Source organism: Etheostoma cragini, chromosome 2 (genome assembly GCF_013103735.1).
Source record: "Etheostoma cragini isolate CJK2018 chromosome 2, CSU_Ecrag_1.0, whole genome shotgun sequence".
Lineage (NCBI taxonomy): Eukaryota > Metazoa > Chordata > Actinopteri > Perciformes > Percidae > Etheostoma > Etheostoma cragini.
In genome coordinates this window covers 11747675-11767513 of record NC_048408.1, presented here as the reverse complement: position 1 = coordinate 11767513, position 19839 = coordinate 11747675, and the positions used below count along the sequence as shown (strand labels likewise).

The 19839-nt window shown below is 39.9% G+C and overlaps 1 protein-coding gene across 10 annotated transcripts in view; it reads right to left on the bottom strand.

Annotated features, from left to right (window-relative positions):
• Positions 1-19839, bottom strand: part of gab1 (GRB2-associated binding protein 1) — a 51843-nt gene that overhangs the window by 24422 nt on the left and 7582 nt on the right. Inside the window, exon 1 of one of the 10 annotated variants that reach the window (XM_034899392.1) lies at positions 15347-15589. The exons of 8 other annotated variants lie outside the window; for them this stretch is intronic. The gene's annotated coding sequence lies outside the window, so the exon portion shown is untranslated. Of the gene's footprint in view, positions 1-4405; positions 4582-15346; positions 15590-19839 lie in introns of those variants that run through there. One more of the 10 variants, XM_034899376.1, reaches the window with a different exon arrangement.

Below are 19839 nucleotides of genomic sequence, written 5' to 3'. Positions count from 1 at the left end.
TGTGAGTGATAATAAGTGTTAAACTCTTCCTGTTAGACACTGACTGGCATCAATAGAGACATTATTGTCAAAGCCATCTGTCTATTCTTTGAAAAATCTCATCTAATACAGCTCCTTGGCTCCTTTCAGTATCTTTTTCTGTTGCTAGTTATGAAGAATGAAATGAGCCATTGCATTTGGACTTCAGAAAGGTCTTACTTGTCTTGGCACCGTGTCATGCCAAAATCTAGAGAAGTACAGAAATGAATGAGACAATATGGCACCACTGCATGTTAATTAGAGACATACAAAGACTCCTGAACGCAGTAAGACATGAACCAAAAGACAGTGGAAATGAGCTCTATGTTTTAGCCAGCAGCTGCTAAAAATAAGTGTATGGACCAATCAGTTGCCTTTAACAAGAGTTTGATCTACTTTATTAGTCTAACTTTGTGAAACTAGTTGCTGGTGAACCATCCTGCAAACACCACTCAAGCTCCACCAGCTCCAGTTTTACTGCGCTTAAAAGTCTAATTGTGCTATACTGTTCAGCTAGAGATAGAACGCAACCTAAAAGGCTTTAAGTGCACTAATTGCTAATGCTAATGTTCTGCCATTACAGCCTGTTAAACTACATACTTAAACTCTTCCCTCCATACCTCTAATGGTACTGAGACAGGCCTGTGGGTTACTATATTTCTGCAGCAGCAGCAGTTGGGACATTACACACGCCTGTCTCTTCAGAACATCGACAGGTGTGTGCGTTTTCTTTGACAATGCTGCTGTACAATATGTGAAACGTGTCACTTGAATTTCAACTGGTTCAATTATGCCAGTCTGTGTTGTTTAATAACACATCATGCACAACAAATGCAATGGGCCAAAGACAACTGTAGGACATTTAAGAAGAGACTAAATAGATTGCAAACGCTTCGTTGTAAGCATTGTACTCTCAGACATACTTTTACTGTCAAACAGCTAATTGAAAGTTTAAATTTTCTGCATAAGCAAGTTTACCCAAAACCCTTGGTAACCTATGACTTCACAGATCAGCATTAGGACCTTCCATCCATCAAATGCAACTAAACAGTTTTGGGAGTCTCTACGTCACGCTTTCTGTTGCATTCTTTTCATATCCCCACCCCCCTTTCCGTCTTTCCTCTCTGTATGTTTGGGCCCTGGAACATGTTCTTATGTTCCAGTGTTTTGCCGGGGTTTTGTTTGTGATTTTTCTTAATTTGTAAAATAAAATAAAAAAACATTTGATCACAAAAAAAGTCTCATGCCGTTTTAGTCCACAAAAGCATTTGGAAAACCAGATAAGCATGGTGCACAGCAAATATACACAGGCACTTAGGGTTCCTTGCTTCTTTTAAAGGTCAAGAATCTATTTTTAAGTATTTCTATTAGACTTGGATATGTGTATTAAAACTCAATGTTCTTGCAAGAAAAACCCAAACTGATTCGCAAGTGGAATCAGCAACACAAAGCACTGAAACAAAATTACAAAGAGAGGTCCTGGTGCATTATTCATCTCTACATTCAGTAGATCAGTGTTTTGGTAGCATTAGCTGATATTTCTCCAGTTCAGCCATTAGGTGATAGCATGAGCTCACAGACTCTGGGTGCATAGTTAGCACATAGCAGCATGCGAGTGGCCGGGCCATCTGTCCCGTCTAAGTGAACTGTGGGTAAATGACCTGCACCCCAGCTGCACTGACTCATCCTGACTAGGACAGCTTCTCTGCTTGTTCCTCAAGAAAAGAAGAAAAAACAGTGCAAGGGATAGAGCGAGGGAGAGACGAGGTGCAGGGTAAAGACTAAAGAAGGTCTAGATTTTGGTGATAACAGAACAAATTACTATGGTATTTTTAATCTGACAGAAATCACAACAATGCTTCATTTTATAGCAACAACCAAACCAAACCACCTTTTACAGTCCTTTGATATAACATTAAAAAAATGAATCTTTCTTGCACTGGCTTTACGCTCACACAGTCGATCTCTCAAGCAGGAAATTAAACATACAACAGTAACCAGTATCAGTATTGGTGTTCTGTAGTACAGGTTGCAATGGCTTAAGTCCACAATGTTGAAATGGCTTCAATTGTACTTATTTAGACAAGTCATGTACTTGAACAATCTTTTTTTTTTTTTCAATTTTTCAAGAGTCAACTTGACTTGACAATGTTTCATAATTAAAGGATGACTCTGTAGGAGGTTACACTACTGCACAGCGCTTTTACAACAACGCTGCTGTATTAATTTTATTTTCATGTTCCTCTGCAAGAAAAATACAGTTTGGGATTCAGTGTGTTGCTAAAATGTTAGCAAGAGGGGATATTATAGCATGGCTCAGTTACTGTTACTTCATATCATATGCTGATATCCTGCATCCTCCAGTACCGCAAATCTTTCGCTATAAACCTGCCCACTGCTTTAGTTATGGACTGGATTGCCATGTCTGAATCTGCATGAAGAGGCTCTTTAAATACTGGGGGGAAAATGAGTTGCTCTTTCCTATCCAACTCTCTCCTCCTTGTACCGTCAACAGGCAAACTTGCATGATGTCTCCTAACATCTAGCATGTCTCCTAAAATGCGCCAACATATTGCAGTAAGTATTGTCTCTACCATAAATAAGACTAAAATGCTCCCATACAGCGGACAGAGATTGACTGACAGCAGCACACAGCACCTCATCCGTGCAAACTGTGGTTTCACTAGATTATCAAAGCAAGGCTCAACTTTTTTTTGGCAACAGTTTCCACAGCATTTGTAGCCTCGTATCAAATTCGCCCTTCTTTCCCTTTTTGCTGTGAAATGGGGGCAATCATGTGTCATGTTTAGGTTCGGGGGAGACAGAAATTAAGGAATGACAAAAATACCTGAACATTCCATAATTGCATTTGCTGACGCAGAAAAGAAGCAAAACCACAACATATTTCCATGACACTGCAATCGGACACAAATGCCGTAAACAAATGCGCATGCAGGGCTTCACTAAGCCTCCCTTTCAGGAACGCAGGACTATGCTGAACAAGGCTGTTCTAAGAGAGGAGTGTCAAGAGCGTCAGAGGTTTTGGCGCTCACAGCTTTGGTGACGAGGTCTGCAGAAGGAGAAGGAGGGAAGGGACAAAAGCTTCTCTATGTTTAGTGCCGCAACTTGTATAAATCAGTCTTTGTTAGCAAGACATGACCGGGATTCTTGCTAAACGGCTATTTTTACATCCTTGAGTACCAGAGAGGGCGGTTAACATACAAGTAAGAGTGCATGGCCTTTGGCGAAGTGAGGCTGTTTGGCCGACGTCATCAGCCCTCCGCCTGCTGGAAGGAGAGGGGACTTCCACGAAAGATGTGCATGCCTGAGGTCCAGCATCTTGGAGAGTGGTTAATAGTCAGCCAACTCTACCACCAGCCTCTGACCTCAAAGTAAACACTCTTGATGGAGTCTTCTAAGAAAAACCCAATGCATTGCTCTACTTGACATGATCATCCAAAGCAGTTGGGATAGTGCAATATTTTATTCACAATGAATTAAGTGAAACACTATCTAACTAACACCACCTTAACAATCACGCCGATCCACATGCACATAAACCTAGAACTAATTCCAGATGACTTCATGTTTACATGTGACTGGCCTCTAAAGTTGGTGCACACAGTGGTACTTGACTGGAGGATAATGTCAATTACATATCTTGGTGTTATCAATAACTATTTATGTATATACCAATAAAGACAAGCATCCGGCATGCAGCTGAGATGAAAATTGGTTGGGGAGAAAGAACAATTTAGCAGGAAATTCTATCCAAAAATCTGTTTTCCTTTAATTATTGCAATGTGTCCGCAAATGAAAAGTTGCAGCTTAGACAAGCTATAAACAACACTGAAGAGTTTAACATTTCTATATTTCAACTCAATTCAGTCTATTTTAGACATTATGCATGTTGTACTGTTTATTCTTGGTGCATAACCGTCACACTGTTAATTCAGATTGAAGGTTTCACTAAACTAAACCCAGGTGGTGTTAATTGCAATTCAGTTCATATCCTACTAACAGCTATGCTATTATTATAGTATTTATTTATTTATTTTTATTCTAATGGGAATTGATAATTCAGGCTTTAAACCAGCTTTGATGAACTATTAAGCACTTTGCCCTGATCTCACAGCATAGGTGCTTTGGGATTGTTCCTACATGTATGTAAGAAAAATGTTGGAAAGAGAGAATCAAACATGGATTTCCAGGGAAAGGGTTATAAGTCCTTGCATGGCCAACCTTTTAGCCCTAACACTAACTGCCATCACCAAGACTGAGACAGCACGCCCAGAGGCTCAACATGATACAAATTATTTCCCCAAATGTTTACAGATTATCCATAGCTGGTTTTTCAAAGAACTTAAGTGAAAAACAGTGACCCTACCTTGCAAGCTGTATATCCACAGGAGCCGTTTTCATGCTGTGCATTGTAGTATTTATGTTAGTGAAAGTCAATAAATGAGTGCTGCGTGTTGTTGTTGTTGTTGTTGTTGTTTTGCACCTTCTGACTTTATCATGTGCTGCAGTGTGTGTGAGGGTTTGTAGTTTGTGACCTCTCCCTCCTCTGACTTCCTGTTCTATGTAATCAGGTTCTCACAGACCCTCTTAACTGCCACTGCTAAATCAGAGGGGGGCAGGACAAGGGCAACCTGGGGGGTGTGCATTCAGTTTACAAAAAATGAAGTGGGTGTGACCTTTCATCAAATAGCAGTGGAATCATTTATTTAACTAATAAAGTCATTACATTTTTGCAACCATCCAGCTCTTATTCTTTATAACTTTACAATCACTTATTATTAAACTGTAAAACCACAGGGATGCTGTGACCCTGCCTGACACAGTGTTTAGACTGAAGAGCAATGAGCGACCTGAGAGATCACACAACCAAATGAAACATTACCAAACGCTTGGAAGGGAAAATGAAGGTCAAATCTGTAGAGCACATGACAACCTAGACCGGCGATTATTGTGGCGAGGTAAACATCAATTGACTACCTGGACTGTCCAACTGCCTTTCTCCTTAAATGACATTGATTTATAATGTCAAACATTGATTTCTGTGTTACGCTACAACTAACATCCTGTTTCAAAAGGACAATCATCACATTAAGGAAGTAAAGACAGAGTTTCATGGGGGCTTTAAAGCTTGTCTTGTCTCGCCACTCACATTGCATGTCCTAATGGTTCTAGCAATGCAGCTCTGTCTCCAGAATACAATTACTAATCAAAGGTCTGTGTGGAGCTCATAATTATAGACAAAACAATTTCCTTGTATTTGTCTTTCTAGTGTTGCATATGAAGACTCCATCCTCTTCCCTGGATCTGAGCTTTCGTCTGCTTCCTGTAGAGACTTTATGATTCGGTTTCCCATCTGCACTCTCCATAAAAAAGGTCAGAGATGCCACAGCATAGAGCTTCCTCTACATGCCTGCTTCACAAAAGCTCTCCCTTGGCAGCCTACTGACCCCAAACACTTCAAACTAGTGCAAAGATAGCTGGTCAGAGCTCTTCAAAGTCAAGACAGAAGAAGGGCTTTCAGCTTAAAACCCAGATTTCCATCCAACATTGAGGCACTCATTTGCAATCCAGTCCTGTGCACTTTGTATTCTATCTTAACATGAACTATTTGAAACCTTTCAGTAACAATGTTGTCATGGTGTTCTGTAATAACAAAGTACACGCACTTCAGCACAAAGAAAAGTGACGTTGCCTGGTAGCCCTAAGCAAGCCAAGTCATGCATGAGAGATTTGCAGACTGCACCTTACTGCATAAACAGAAGTACTCTTAACTACTTTTTAACCCTGACCACAGGGTTAAAAAGCTCTCAACAAAAGAGGTGTAGATGGGCAATTATTTGGTAAAAATCAATGAAGGAAATCAGCCATAATTACATTGAGTCCACCAAATTTTGAATCTAATTTACATTTAATTTACCGATAATGTGGATAATGTGGATTAATGGGGATAATGTGTACACCTGGGGCAACAGCAATATAGTATAAAGGTTTACTGTCCTGCACGGTTACAATGTATCCAGGAGAACAATTGACAAAAAAACGATTGTCCAAATAAACAATTTTTTCTCTTCCTTGCACAGATAAGAGGATTTAGGCCGGAGACTGCAGAGGAAATACACAAAGATAGAGTAAGAACAAGTTAAAAATAGGACCACCCAGGCAAAACAGATTGAAGGAACAGCAACTAGCTAAGGTGTGACTGTCCTATTCAACCCTTACATGTCCATCTGACAAACACCCACAGCCTAAATTGTAAACTCCCTACTGGTTCTGTACTTATCAATTGTGAACTGTGTCCACCTCATAGCACTGCTCCCATGCGAGAGTCAACCCTCTTCATTTCTCTCCTCTCCAACAGAAAACAATAACAAATCTTTGTTAAACTGAAACATCACATCCTTGCTTTGTGTGCATGTGCCCCGTCTTCCCACACAGGTCAGATCCACAACAGTGAGAATATAAAGTCTCAATTCTTCCAGAAGAACCAAAGCTCACAATCCAGAATTCCTAAGAAACTAGACATCCATTTTTAATGGACTGCAAATGACTAACCTTGTAATAACACACCAAGGCCTTATACACTGTATGTGCTCCTATATGTATGCGTGTTTTATGTTTTGTCTAAATTATCACAAGAAGACTAATTGAGGAGTAACAACAACACACATTTAACTAACTATTTTAACTTCAAGTGTACAGCTGGAAATGTTTTTGTAAACTAAACTGGTTTCTAATTAATCTACTTGGATCATCTACGTGAATCATAGGGAAAAAATAGGGGTGACACCATGGACAAAATTAATATAGCAATTAATATAGCAATAATTCTCAACATTATCTGATAAAAGATGGTAAGAGGTGAAACTTATGTTCATTAATGGGTTCAACTGGCTTTTTAGTAGTGTTTTACAACATTTCGTAAACATTAAAATCTTATGCTGCAACAGATTTTGAAAATATTCAACTTAACATTCATCTAGACACGGCAGTTGTAGACAACGTGAGATTTTCCTCAAGATACAATTATATGAAACAATCATGAATAATATAATATTGTATTATTCTACAACCAGATAGCAAACGGGGTTACTTACAGACACAGGTTCAGCAATGTGAGCCAGCATCAGCCTCTGTACAGGCTAAAAGTAAGCCTCATAATTAAAATCCGAGCAGTTGTTTTATGCAGCTGGGCATATGCTACGGGGGTAACACTTGTGCATACCTACTTTGCTAGAAATAAACTGGCAAACTGACATGTGCTGTGTATTGTATTGTAGTGTAAGACAGTATACATGAGCGCCTGTTTTGTGTGCAATAAAAATAGCACAGTTAACGCCCAGTTCTGTTAACACTATTAAATATTACCAAATGCTTTAAAGTCAGAAAGCGAAAGCAACCTATCTAGACACCAACATTAAGCAGCTGTGTCTACACAAATAGCCCCTCCTGAGGGTGCTAGCTACATTAGCATGCTTGTATCCTATATGCATGCTAATCAACAGTGTATTGATCCATAAGGACCACCTATGATCAAAACAAGCCAGTTCTCTCCCTTCATCGTCTATACACAATCCCCTCTCACCCTCAATTTGCTACCCCACAGTCGCTCCTCTTTCATGTGCAGCTGTGAAATTCTCATCCAGCCGGGCGCCATCTGACCCCAGCCCTAACAATCTACGGTAACTGTCCAAAGAACACAGACCTTGGTAGTCATACTGCTATCTTTGCAAACAGCGCACACAAAGACCAAATTTCTCATGAAAGACTGTCTGACAGGCAAACAGGTGTTTTTAATTGATGGGCTTTCACAGATGGCCTAATAACAAGACAATGTCAGGATTTTTCAAACTAACATCAAAAACTAAATACTCTGGCTGAGAAACTACATTGAGGCACATTCTGGAATATTTAACCAGGTTTAAAACATAAAACATTTACAAAAGATATCTGCAGAAGCAATGGAGAAGCTTACCGGAGCTTTCAACACCAGGTGTTATAGTCTCTGAGGCTTTGTTGGAGAGGTATTTTTATCAACCAATTCTCTGGTCCTGTGTACCTATTCCATACAGCCCAGGACCACGGCGCCGCTGTTACTCCAATGTCTTGGATAGGCAAATGTGTAATTGCTGCCGATGCTTTACTAACTCTTTCTCGTAGGGCGGGGACAGGAACTCAGTCAAGTAATCATTCCATATCATTCATTAGAGTGTCCACAAGACAGAGGGAGGGAAAGACCAAGAGAGAGGAGTGAGAGGGAGAAGGTGGAAAAGATGTAGCAGATGAGAGCAAGAAGGACTGATCCATAGTTCTGCATTGTGGCTGAGTGTGGTGGGTCTTGATTATTTACATTACATCTTAGAAAAAAACTGATATAATTCAACACTTGTATAAACTTTATTTCAGACCCAGGGGTCCCATATCACAAGAAAAACATACACAAACACAAAAATACATTTTCTACCAACAACATTTCACCATTTGCCACATCCAATAACAATAAGCCCCCAGGAAAAAAAAAAACAGCTACCCCCTGGCCTCACTACATGGCTCTCAGACAGGTTAGGTTCAGACCGTGCTCACAGGGTAAAGCATTAACTTACAGGGAGAAGGTTTAAACATTAACACAACCTCACATCATGTATGGCGCTTTGTGTATCACAGAAAAGGAGAGAAAAAACACATACAAGGCAAAATAACATCCCTTAGTGGAAGTTTCCACTTTGTTAGCGCTTTTTATCTTCCTGGTCATCTGTTCCCAACACACACTGTGAGGAAAAAGATTTCCTGTTTTGCCTCCTTTTGTCACTGTGGTTGTGTTCGGGGGTCAGTCGGGAGCTAACTTTAGACCCTCTTCCAAATTAACATTTACCTAATGCTGCAACAGCTATGTGTCATAAGTTAAGTCGAGAAAACAAGGACTGGATTCAGACCCCAAAACAAGGTAACTCGACAGCAATAGTCTGTCTTTCTAAAAGAACTGAACTCTGAATCTAAACTAAACTGAATCCTACACGTTAAGCTGGAATACTGTTACTTATCAATGCTTCGAGTGGACAAAGCAGAGAAGGTATCACACCTGCCCTCTTAAAACTCAATAACCAAGTTGATGATTTGCTCACATTATATAGCACGATTTGTTGTGTTCAGACGTTGGACCTGTGTTTAAGGAAATGGTTAGGAATCCCTATCTGATGTGAATCTGTGGGTGAGAGACTGATCCTTTTTGGTCTGAAATGATACTAAGCTACCTACTGCATATAGCAGCATTACTCTACCTATACTAAAAAAATAAAATCAAACATGTCCTTGTTTGCAGCTATGTTGATTATATAGTCCAGGCCAAATTTGAAAGACACTGTATCCTGTGTGCAACCCATTTGTCATATTAATTTGTAGGAAGACAGCAAGCATTTGGGTAAAACAAAACTGTAGGAATGAATGTCTTCTTTTGTAATATTTGTACTTGTTTTAATGATAACAAAAGCAACAGAGTGGAGCTAATTATGTAGCACTCAAATTGCTGTTTAAAAGCCGTAGACACGCTGGTAAAGGGCTTTGGATGTCTTTACAAGAAATAATAAATACCAACATACTGTGAGGTGCAGGAGCATAACGACAAGCAATCAAATACATCAACAACAACACACCACTGAGCCCGCCGCTAACCATAAAAATAAGGTGACACCTGATAGCAGAACAAAGGTTTGGATAGGAGACAAAGTAATTATGCTTAGAGAATGAACTTTGGTCACTGTCTTGGGTTGCTGTGGCCTCAAGATCTCTTATTCAAATGCAATTTTGCAAACAAAGTCAAAATTCTCCTCACGTAAGAGCTGTCACTGGCGCAGTCATGGTCCTCATTACATTGCATAGGCAATGCTCTAAGTTATCTATAAGATCCTCATATTCTGACACTTAGGGCCATACATACTGCATGGGAACCATTTGGTTAAAGGCTGCTATTTTATGATTGCATTTTTCTATGATAAACAGATTCATCGCACAGTAAAACTAAATTAAAGTGCAGCTATCGATGCTCTTGACCACACTATGCCCTTGACACCAACCACCGTTATGTTGTTCAGGTTATGCAAGAGTCATCAAATTTCCACCCACTTCCTGTCTTCCATTTTTTGGTGTGCTATCAATCGCCTCAAGCAAAATCAAATCAAAACAAATGTCCGTACTAATGTTAAAGAATAATTGTTTGATAAATTAAGTCTGTCTGCAACTTTCTGCTGAAAAAACAAGCTTACAATATTTGTGAAACGCTGACAACAACAACAACATTCAAAAGATCAAAAGAAAAAACAAATCATTAATGACGAGCTCACCAGTTATTGAAATGCAATTTGTGGCTCTTTACCTGGTTCTGAAGAGTCCAAGCTTTGCACGGATAAAAATGAGAAACATTGCGGGAGAAGCAAGGTAAGCAAGCTGCTGACCAGCCACTGTTGTCGACTGAGTCTGACCACTTTCTTGCCTACCCTGCTGACTTCCCTCCCCTCCTCATTACTCCGTAAAGTCTGCAACACCCTGCTCCAATAACCCCTGACCCGCAGGAAGTAGACACAATGGACTGAAAATAACACACCACCTCCCCTGGCAACAACTGCCCACCCCAGCCCCCATTACACACCGCTTCCACACTACAGTACACCTACAATACGCTGGCCCAAGATAGGTGGGTAGAACCAAAATATCAGCCACTATTCAACAAGCTGTGCTCACATACTACAAAGTGCACTATCACACTTTGAATTGCCGTTATGGCTTCTGATTCACTCCTCCCTGCACATGCGCAAGTCAGGTCCATCTATATTGTAATGAATATGACCCTTCCGAGATATTTTTATTTTTAAATTTTTTCATTTTACGAACCTGCAGTGGCTCAGACTTGTAGCTCTCAGTGAAGCCGAGGGTTTCACATTACAACAGGCAGTGGGTTGAGCGGCACACTCATGACGGTTCTAATGCTTCCTGTAGGGGCACCACTGCATGGTGAGATGGATGACTTCTCCATAATCAGGCCTGAAAAGCATCTGTAGTGGGTGAGTGTGTGGGTGTATATGTGTGAGTGTTTGGATTATTTGTTAAATTAGGTCATGTTCAAATTTATTTTTCTACATAGGTATTGCACACCAATGATGCAATAGAAAGTGTAGTTTATATATTTTAAGACTTTTTGATTGATTAAAATTCATATGAGGAAAAAAGCTGGGTAGTAGGCAGGTATTTTGTTTATACTGTGTTAGTCCACTCTGTGTGTCTCACCCAGTCCTTATCCATGCAGTGAGCAGCAGCAGTCTAATCCAATCAGTCCAATGAAAATTATTCCAAATCAAATTTAGTGGCCAGTGAGAGGTTGCCTTAGACATTATCTGATTAGCCTCTCTCTTGCTGGAGTCCATCCACTAGAAAATGGATTGAGATGCCATACATAGAGATAAGGAAATGGACTCTGATAAGCACTTCTGTGTTGCCATTGGTGTCGCATTCAAAACAACGGCACCTGGTTACTTACATAAAGATTAAACAAGATTCAAGTACAATTTAGCTTCCCATTTTTTCAGTTAATAACTTGGAAACATCAACCATGTTTGGTGTCCTGTTCTACAAGCTGAGTTGTTGAGCATGCCTAGGCATGTTAAGTTCACACCAAACACACCTCCTTTTTTGAGCCAGTCCCTTGAAACTGGTACACACCTCCACTCTCAGTTGTCACATTCAGATGATACTGCTTCACTTTCAGTTGAAAGGGAATGTGGATGGTGTGAACACATACCTCAGCAATTGTGTGCTGCTGCATGTGTGTTCATGCGCTTCTTGCACAGTGATTCACATTTAGTGAAGAATGTGTGAAATCCATTGTACACATTCATTTAAGCCTACAATACAGGCAGCAAAGGCAACAATGCAAAATATTTTTCCAACTCAGCTATTACACAAACAGCCCTAAAAACAATGTCAGCATTTCTAAACACGTTCCTGTCTCTTCAGCTGTGGGTTGGCTTCTGTGGGTGTGCGCTTGCACGCCTGGAGATTTTTTCTAACAGCTTGCACTCATTTGCACTCAACTCACCTGCACGTACCATCTCTTGCACACACAGCATCTCTCGAAAGATTTAATTTTCTAACCTTTTCCAGGTCTGAACCATTGTGTTATTTAACCAATTCTGTGATGCTTAGTGAACACATTTATACATGCATTATAAGTTTAACGGCCATCTAATGCATGTACTGTAAGTTTTGAAACCACTGTTAACACTATATCCATACACCATTCACTGCTTTAAAGGATCTATCTACTTACAATTGAAATGAGCTCTTTGACCGACCACAATCCTTCTGTTTTTAACACAGAAGGAAACTTAACCCAAGGGTTCAATGACGCAAAGACAGACTATGTAATCTTAAAAAAGGATTAATCAGAGTAACCTGACGAATTTTAATCTGGTGAACAGAGTAGTTTATTTCATCTCCTTGACAGACATGGTTTGGTGTTGCTCCCAAAATGTATCCAGTTCTGTACATGAGGTTTTGTAATTCTGACTGGCCTTTAAATCATATTATTATGGGACGAAAAGACTGTGTAAACCCTGTTAATGATAAGAAGGGCAAATATATACTGCAATACAATACAAACCAGATTCAAATAGGGCGTCTTCATGACAAAAATACAAATGTAGCCAGCGCAGAAAGATTGCCAAAGCACAAATTATCATCTGGCATCATTTGCTTAGCAAAAACCAAATAATACAAATATGAAATATGCTCATTCATGTGTAATTACTTCCACCAACTAATCAAAGTATTCTCGTAAGCGTAGAATCTGCCATTCAGAATCATTCAGAATACATAAGAGCGACTTGCTCCTATGTATTCTGCCCTGGTTTACACTCAGTGGGAGTGTGAAAAATGCCAGGGAGGGGGAGAAGATTACTCAGCAACTGCCGGCAGATTTTAAAGCCGGTTGCAGCTGGAGCATCATGCCTATTCTTTAGGACATGTAATGGAGTCGCCAAGGAAGTTAAAAAGATAATTAAAAAACGGCAATGCGACAGGCAAAGCAACAAGACCAAGGTTAATATTGGAGTGGCATTCCAAGATGGAAAGAGCAAGGATTTTCAGGACGCTGAAGTTGGCTGTTTATCTCTAAAGGTAATTCTGCCTATTTGAGTAAATTCTGCTAACTATAGCATGGTTGTGCATAATGCTAGAACGACGTCTAGGATACTTTTCCTCGCGTCAATGACAAAAAAGAACGGTCTACCTCGTGGCATAAACATAATCATACGTGTCGTACTTTCCCTGGCGGACAACTCACGTCATGCAGTTGTAACACAGACCAGCTACAGAGCGAACAGCTGCGTGTAGACGATGGAGATACTAAAATCTCATTTCCGTTTCATTGACATTGTTCATACTGCTCAGAGAACTATATTAAAAACACAGACCTGCGCTGCTTCTCTCCTATACTGTAAACATTGCCTTACACTATTAATCTACTACAATATACAGAATAACAATAGCAAAGATACTTATAACATTAGCTTGCATATGTTTGGGAACCTGATAGCTGATGTTTGCAATGAAATGGTATCAAAATAACAAAACTATTATTACACTGGAGGAACTCTCACGGACGGTAATTTTGCGTTGGGCCACCGTAGGAGTTTACATGCGCTTGGAATGGGAGGGGCTACAGAGTAATATTCAGTTGGTTGTTATATACAATTTCACCGCAAGACGGAAGTAATTCTTACACAATGTAGCGTTGAGTGTCTTTCTCGCTTTCTTGTAATTCATAGCTATTGCTTCTCCAGTGTGGTGAAAATGCACTTACATTGGCTTGTGGTGGCATGGTTAAAATCCAGGTCACCAATCAATACCTATTACCCTACAGACTAGGAAACAACATTAAGCTTGGCACATGGAGAAACAAAGGTTGTGCATCCATTATGTGCATTGTGCTTAAACCCTCAGGTCCAGTTAATTGTTAATTTGTAAAATTGTCAATAAATGTACCTGTTTTTTCTTGCTTATTCCAGAGAAAGATACAAGGATATTCCTGTCACACATGCATGAAAATGACAAAATAACTAATCTTAAGGATTTCCTGGTAAAATGACTTCAGCTGCTTATAAAGATACAAGTATCTGACTGTCTTAATGTTTAACTGCTGCTCTAATAAAGAAACATCCTGACAGAAACTCAGTGTTACTTATTACTTTGGTTCCTTTATATAACGAATGGGAATCTTTGCTGATGATGATTCCCAGACTCAAATGTGTGTTTTAATTACCCTTGTTCATACAGTGCCCTATTCAATCTGCATACTCTGCGGGCAGTTTGTGAGTGCAGATGGCAGCCCACTCTCAGCCATGAGAACCAAAGCTGTACTAGAGATAAAGACTGGCTCATCTGACTGCAGGATATGTTACTCCCCAAAACACAAGTTTATCACATTCCCACAGCATCTCCTTGGTCTTTCAGTTATAATATTGCTTTTTTTCCAGATAAGCAGGAGGTCAAAATACTCTCTCACTCTCTCTCTCTCTCTCTTATCTAAAGCCCTTGCTCTTGAGTCACACGCACATGTCAAAGCAGCATCGTTAGAATTCAACACATTCTTTTGGCATGGCAGACTTGGTTCACATGATCACGGTGTTCCTTGACCGCCGACTAGAGGGCCTTAAACAATTCTCCTTTCAGCCGCTCTTGGCCTGTACACAGTCAAACACTGCAGTCCAGCCAAGGAGTACAGGTCAGAAAAAAAACTATCCCAGGAGAACAGAGACTGTGGCAATATATATACACCAAATCACATGCAAAAAATAAGAACTAGCCAAGAAACACAAGGTCTGGTTTGGGATGTCTCTGAGACTTGAGATATTCAATACAAAGGAAGATTTGTATAATTACAGTTCCACTACTGAGCAGCTAGTGCAATCTGGACTATTAAGTAACTTATTATCACAGATGTTAAGGATTCTATAATTCATGAAGCAAAATTGTCCCTTGAATCTTAGCTAAATTAGAAATGTGCCTGTTACAACAAACACCTGTAACTAAACCTGCTGATCACAAAAGGCTTTTGTTAGAAATACCCTTTGCAACTTCACACAATCTTTGGAAAAAATATTAATTACAGATCCCAACATGTTCTACAATTATTAATTTTGTCATTTACGTTTTTGCTTTTATACATTATGACCTAACCAAAAAACAAGTGAATTTGGTATAGTATAATATAAGATATATTTAACAGTATTTAATTGCAAGTTAAATAATACAAATTACCAACCTTGAACTCTGCTTGGATTTCTAACAGTTAGTAGTTGGTTATCCAAATGCCTTGGGCATTAGCTGAGACAAAAATGGTCAAGGTATTCCACAGGTTTCTAAGACACCACCAGCAATAAGCATAAAAAGTAGAGCAGAGTGCCAGGGAAAGTTCAGACAAATGCCAAGAAAGTAGGTGGACATGGGGAGGAGGTCCTCCACACTCTCAGCTTACAATCAGGCTGGAAACGAATACTCTCTGAGAGCAGAGGTCTGCTGCATCTCTGTCTCTCAAATTGCGTGTGTGTGTGTGTGTGTGTGTTTGTGTGTACAAGTTTAACCACGTCCTTTGGCTTAAGGCCAGGCCAAAGATATCAGGCAGCACCATAGTAACTCTAATGCAATCAGGGACAGTGGACACAACAGGACCAGTAGTAAATAGCAAAAAGCAATCAATCTTCCTCTGTCCGGTTTGGTTTCTACTGAGGACTTCTACTCTAAAGCACAAAAAGAAACTGGTTTAAAAAAGTAAATTATATGTTTGACAAACAAAAGGAAATTAAAGGCAATTAGATACAGACAGTATCTTTTTTTAGTGAGGACCTCTCTGAGTCACAGTAACTTGGGAAATTACACAGGCCAGTAGCAATATTTCGCATCTGGTCTCCAGGCTGACACCCCAACACCTGCCCCCCTTTCTAACTAAGCCTGTGCTCAGGCCGGGACAAACGTGCACACGTATTGGTGCACACACAGCACAAAGCAAGGGAAGAGAGGCAAAAACTACCATGACAGCAGTGGGCTATATTAAGGGGCTGCAGACACAGCGGCTGGGGTCAGATCACACAGCACCACATAACTGGAGTGCCAGCTGCATGTGTGTATGTGACAGGTGAACCTTTGGAGTTAAATGTGAACAGATACAGTCGCACATTTTTCTACCTTCAAACGCTTCCCTCCGACCTGATCATGCAAAGCACTAAACTTCCCTAAGGTATCGAGGGGAAACCAACAACAGTTCCCTGGGAAAGTCGCTTTTAATTTATTCGTATAACCTTTATTATGGGAATCATTTGGTGTCCTGGATCTTGCATCACAACTAGTAGTTTTGACACAGTGGAAGTTTTTTTTTTTGACATCTCACATTTGTAGAAAAAACTAAATTCCCATCTAAAAAGTAGACTACCCTAGAAAGAGGAAGTTTTTTAAAGACCTAGGTCACAAGGCATCTGGAAGCAATTGCTTCTATTTGTCAGACCAACTTAATCATAACCTTCATATTAGCCAAAATGTTTGTTCCAGTCCACGATTTGTAGCCCTGATGCAATTTTTACACTGATAACATTCAGTCAAAACGTAACTTGTTATGTGACAAGTATCACTGTTGTTTTAAAATTTCTAACAATCCAATAAGGCTTTACAGATTAATGTAATTTTAGAGCTAAAGAGTGTAGTCAGTTAATCATGTAGTCAATCAACAGGATCAACAACTATTTTGATAATCAACTGGATGTTCAAGTCACTCAGTGGCAAAAATTAATTGGCTACAGCTTCTGTTTTTCGATTCCAGATAAATAAATACAGTTTTCTTACAAACGAGACAATTGAAGTTGTCCACTCTGGGAAACTGGGATTGACTATGTTCTAACATAGATCAAACAATGAATGGATTAATAGAGATTAAAATGATCAGATCAGTGAAAATAAGAATTAGTTGCATCCCAGTTCTACTATGTTATACTCCCATATCCAGCTTACATAGTAAGAGAAACCTATTTATTTATTTCTGTTATTTTCTATACTTACGTGTATTTATTCCTGATGTTTCTGTTGTAGTGTTGCAACAACTGAATATCCCTGCTGGGACTTAATAAACATGGATCTTACCTTAACCCAGCTTCATGAGACAAACTACAATAGTAACAGTAATTGCTTCTTTTTTATCTCCAAGTTAAACTTCTTCTCCGAGTCCTCTTATGGGCAAAACGTTGCAAGTTCATATAAGCATGCAATATATCTGATGTCTCTTTAAAACTAGTTGAGGGAGGGGCTGTGAAAAAGTACAAACAGGTCAACCTCCATCCAAACAAGACAATTAGAGCTAATTCCATCAAGCAAGGTGTGTTAAATCATTTGTGACCATGTACGTATCCCTGGAGGCTCAGACAAAGAGGGGATGGTGGTCTCCTTTTGCAGTGAGTTTAGAGGGCCTCCTGTTGGTGAGGAGCAGGCTTTCACAGTGAGCCAACTGGTCACCTAGCTTAGTTCCCGTGAGTCTTTGCTGACCCTAACCCATCAAGCATCACACATCCACCACAGCTCCTGTTTAATAGGTGTCTGCAGACCTCTATAGTGACAATAAAGCCTAATGTTAAAGGTCCCATGATATGGGGCTCTTTGGATGCTTTTATATTGGCCTTAGTGTTCCCCTAATACCATATCTGGAGTCTATTTCCCAAAATTCAGCCTTGGTGAGAATTACAGCCACTAGAGCCAGTCCCACAATTAGCTTTTCCTTAGTATATACTATAATAGGGTGTGGCCTCGACCAAGCTGCCACTTTGCTTGCTTATGACCTCATAAGGGGCAAGATTCCAGATCGCTGGAGCTTTCATTTTCAGAGCATGATACCCCGGGCTCGGTTTACACCTATGGCCATTTCTAGCCACTGGGGGACCATGGGCAGGCTGGGGGAACTTATATTAATGTTAAATAAAAACTCATAGTGACATTTTCATGCCATGGAACCTTTAAAATGTTACCTTTAAAGACAGACGCCTCATGAATAGGCTTCCTCCTATCCTCCTTTTTTAAGAGAACAAAGAGCTGTTGGTGCAAAAAGGGCAGAGAAAGATAAAAGAGGAGGTAAAGAAGAAATAAAGATTTTGCAAGAAAAAAGTGAAGGATACAAGCAAAAATAAAAAATATATATGTATGAGGGGAGATGAGATTTAAGGACCCCTCCTCCTCTCCCTTCACCCGCCATCTGGTAGCCATCAGCGCCTCACACAGGAAGGGGCGGCCATGCCTTGATGGGGCGCCAGGGAGCGGCTCCTCTTCCCTACCATTGCTGCAGAAACAACAATCGGCAAATGCATTGCATTTCAGTGTAATGTGGTGCAGTCCAGCCCATCCTAGCTAAGCTACAACCAGCAGCAGCTCAGGACCAGGCGCTCACACCCTAGCAAGACCAGCAAAGCGGAACACAGAGCAACCTCACATTCCTGCTGTCTGTGCCTGCCAAGAAGAACTGAGAACGGAAAGAAAGAGGGAGAGAACAGAGAGCTGCTCCCAATGAAGGCTGCCTAATGGTGTTGCTTAAAGAAACACTCCAGTCTTTCTCATCCCGTCGCTTTCACATCACTCTCCTCAACAATGATGACAAAGTTATAAATTCCCATTGTGCTATACCACAGCCAGAATGTCACTGCATACATATCTATAGTCCTACAAAATTAGTCTTGAAGAAATCTTCCCTGCTTTGCAAGAAATCAGGAAATGCACATTGTCATAAATTAGGACCAACTTTTGTTTTGTCTTTTTTTTCTCAAAAACGACACAGGAACAGAGATCCCTACAGCCTTTTTGTCTGGTTAGTGTAGACCATCTTTGGGCATCTGTGTTGTACTACCATCCTGTTAATGTACAGAACAGACTACAAATCTACCCTGGAAATAGAAAACAGCCTTATGACACATTCTATTTTCACTGTCTTGTGTCATTAGTTCAACAGTTGAAACATGAGAAACAATGTAAAGCAAGTATGTGCGACTTATATATATATATATATATATATATATATATATATATATATATATGCATTTACACACACACACACACACACACACACACACACACTGTATAGTGTGTTATAATGTGTCACATCAATGCATATCACAGTCATCCTGATCAGTCACAAAAGGAAAAAACACATGTGTACAATTAGCCTTGCCATAGTTCAGAGGTTTCTGTCATCTGCATTTAATAATAGCTGCACTTGTAACTGTTCGACTTGGCACAGTGACAAACAGCACAAAAGGATCATTTTACAACTCAGCACAATCATATTCCAAAAGAAAACACAAGTCTGAATCAGTTCCCAAGTTTCAAACAGGAAAGTCTGTATGAGAACCAGTTCTAGTCACACCACAAGCTGCTGGTGGACTTGGCACACAGGACAGTAAACAGCTGCACCAAGTGAAAAAAAGACACATCTGTTTACAAAATGCTCCATGTCAGCCTTGACCTACCAATTCATTCCAACAATCTCTGTGCTCAACTAAGGTCACAAATGTAGTTAAAGGAAGGATACAATAATGAATTTAAAATATTTGTGAGGGAATTGTGCATAATCTACACATAGCTCCACTCACGAGGCAAACTGTGTGTACTGAAATATTTCTTCTTCCTGAAAATTTGAGTGACTTTATTATGATGCATCAGCAGTAGGCATGCAAATATATTTAAACAATGGCATAAAGCTTGTTGAACATTAATACCCCGTGGCTAATTTCT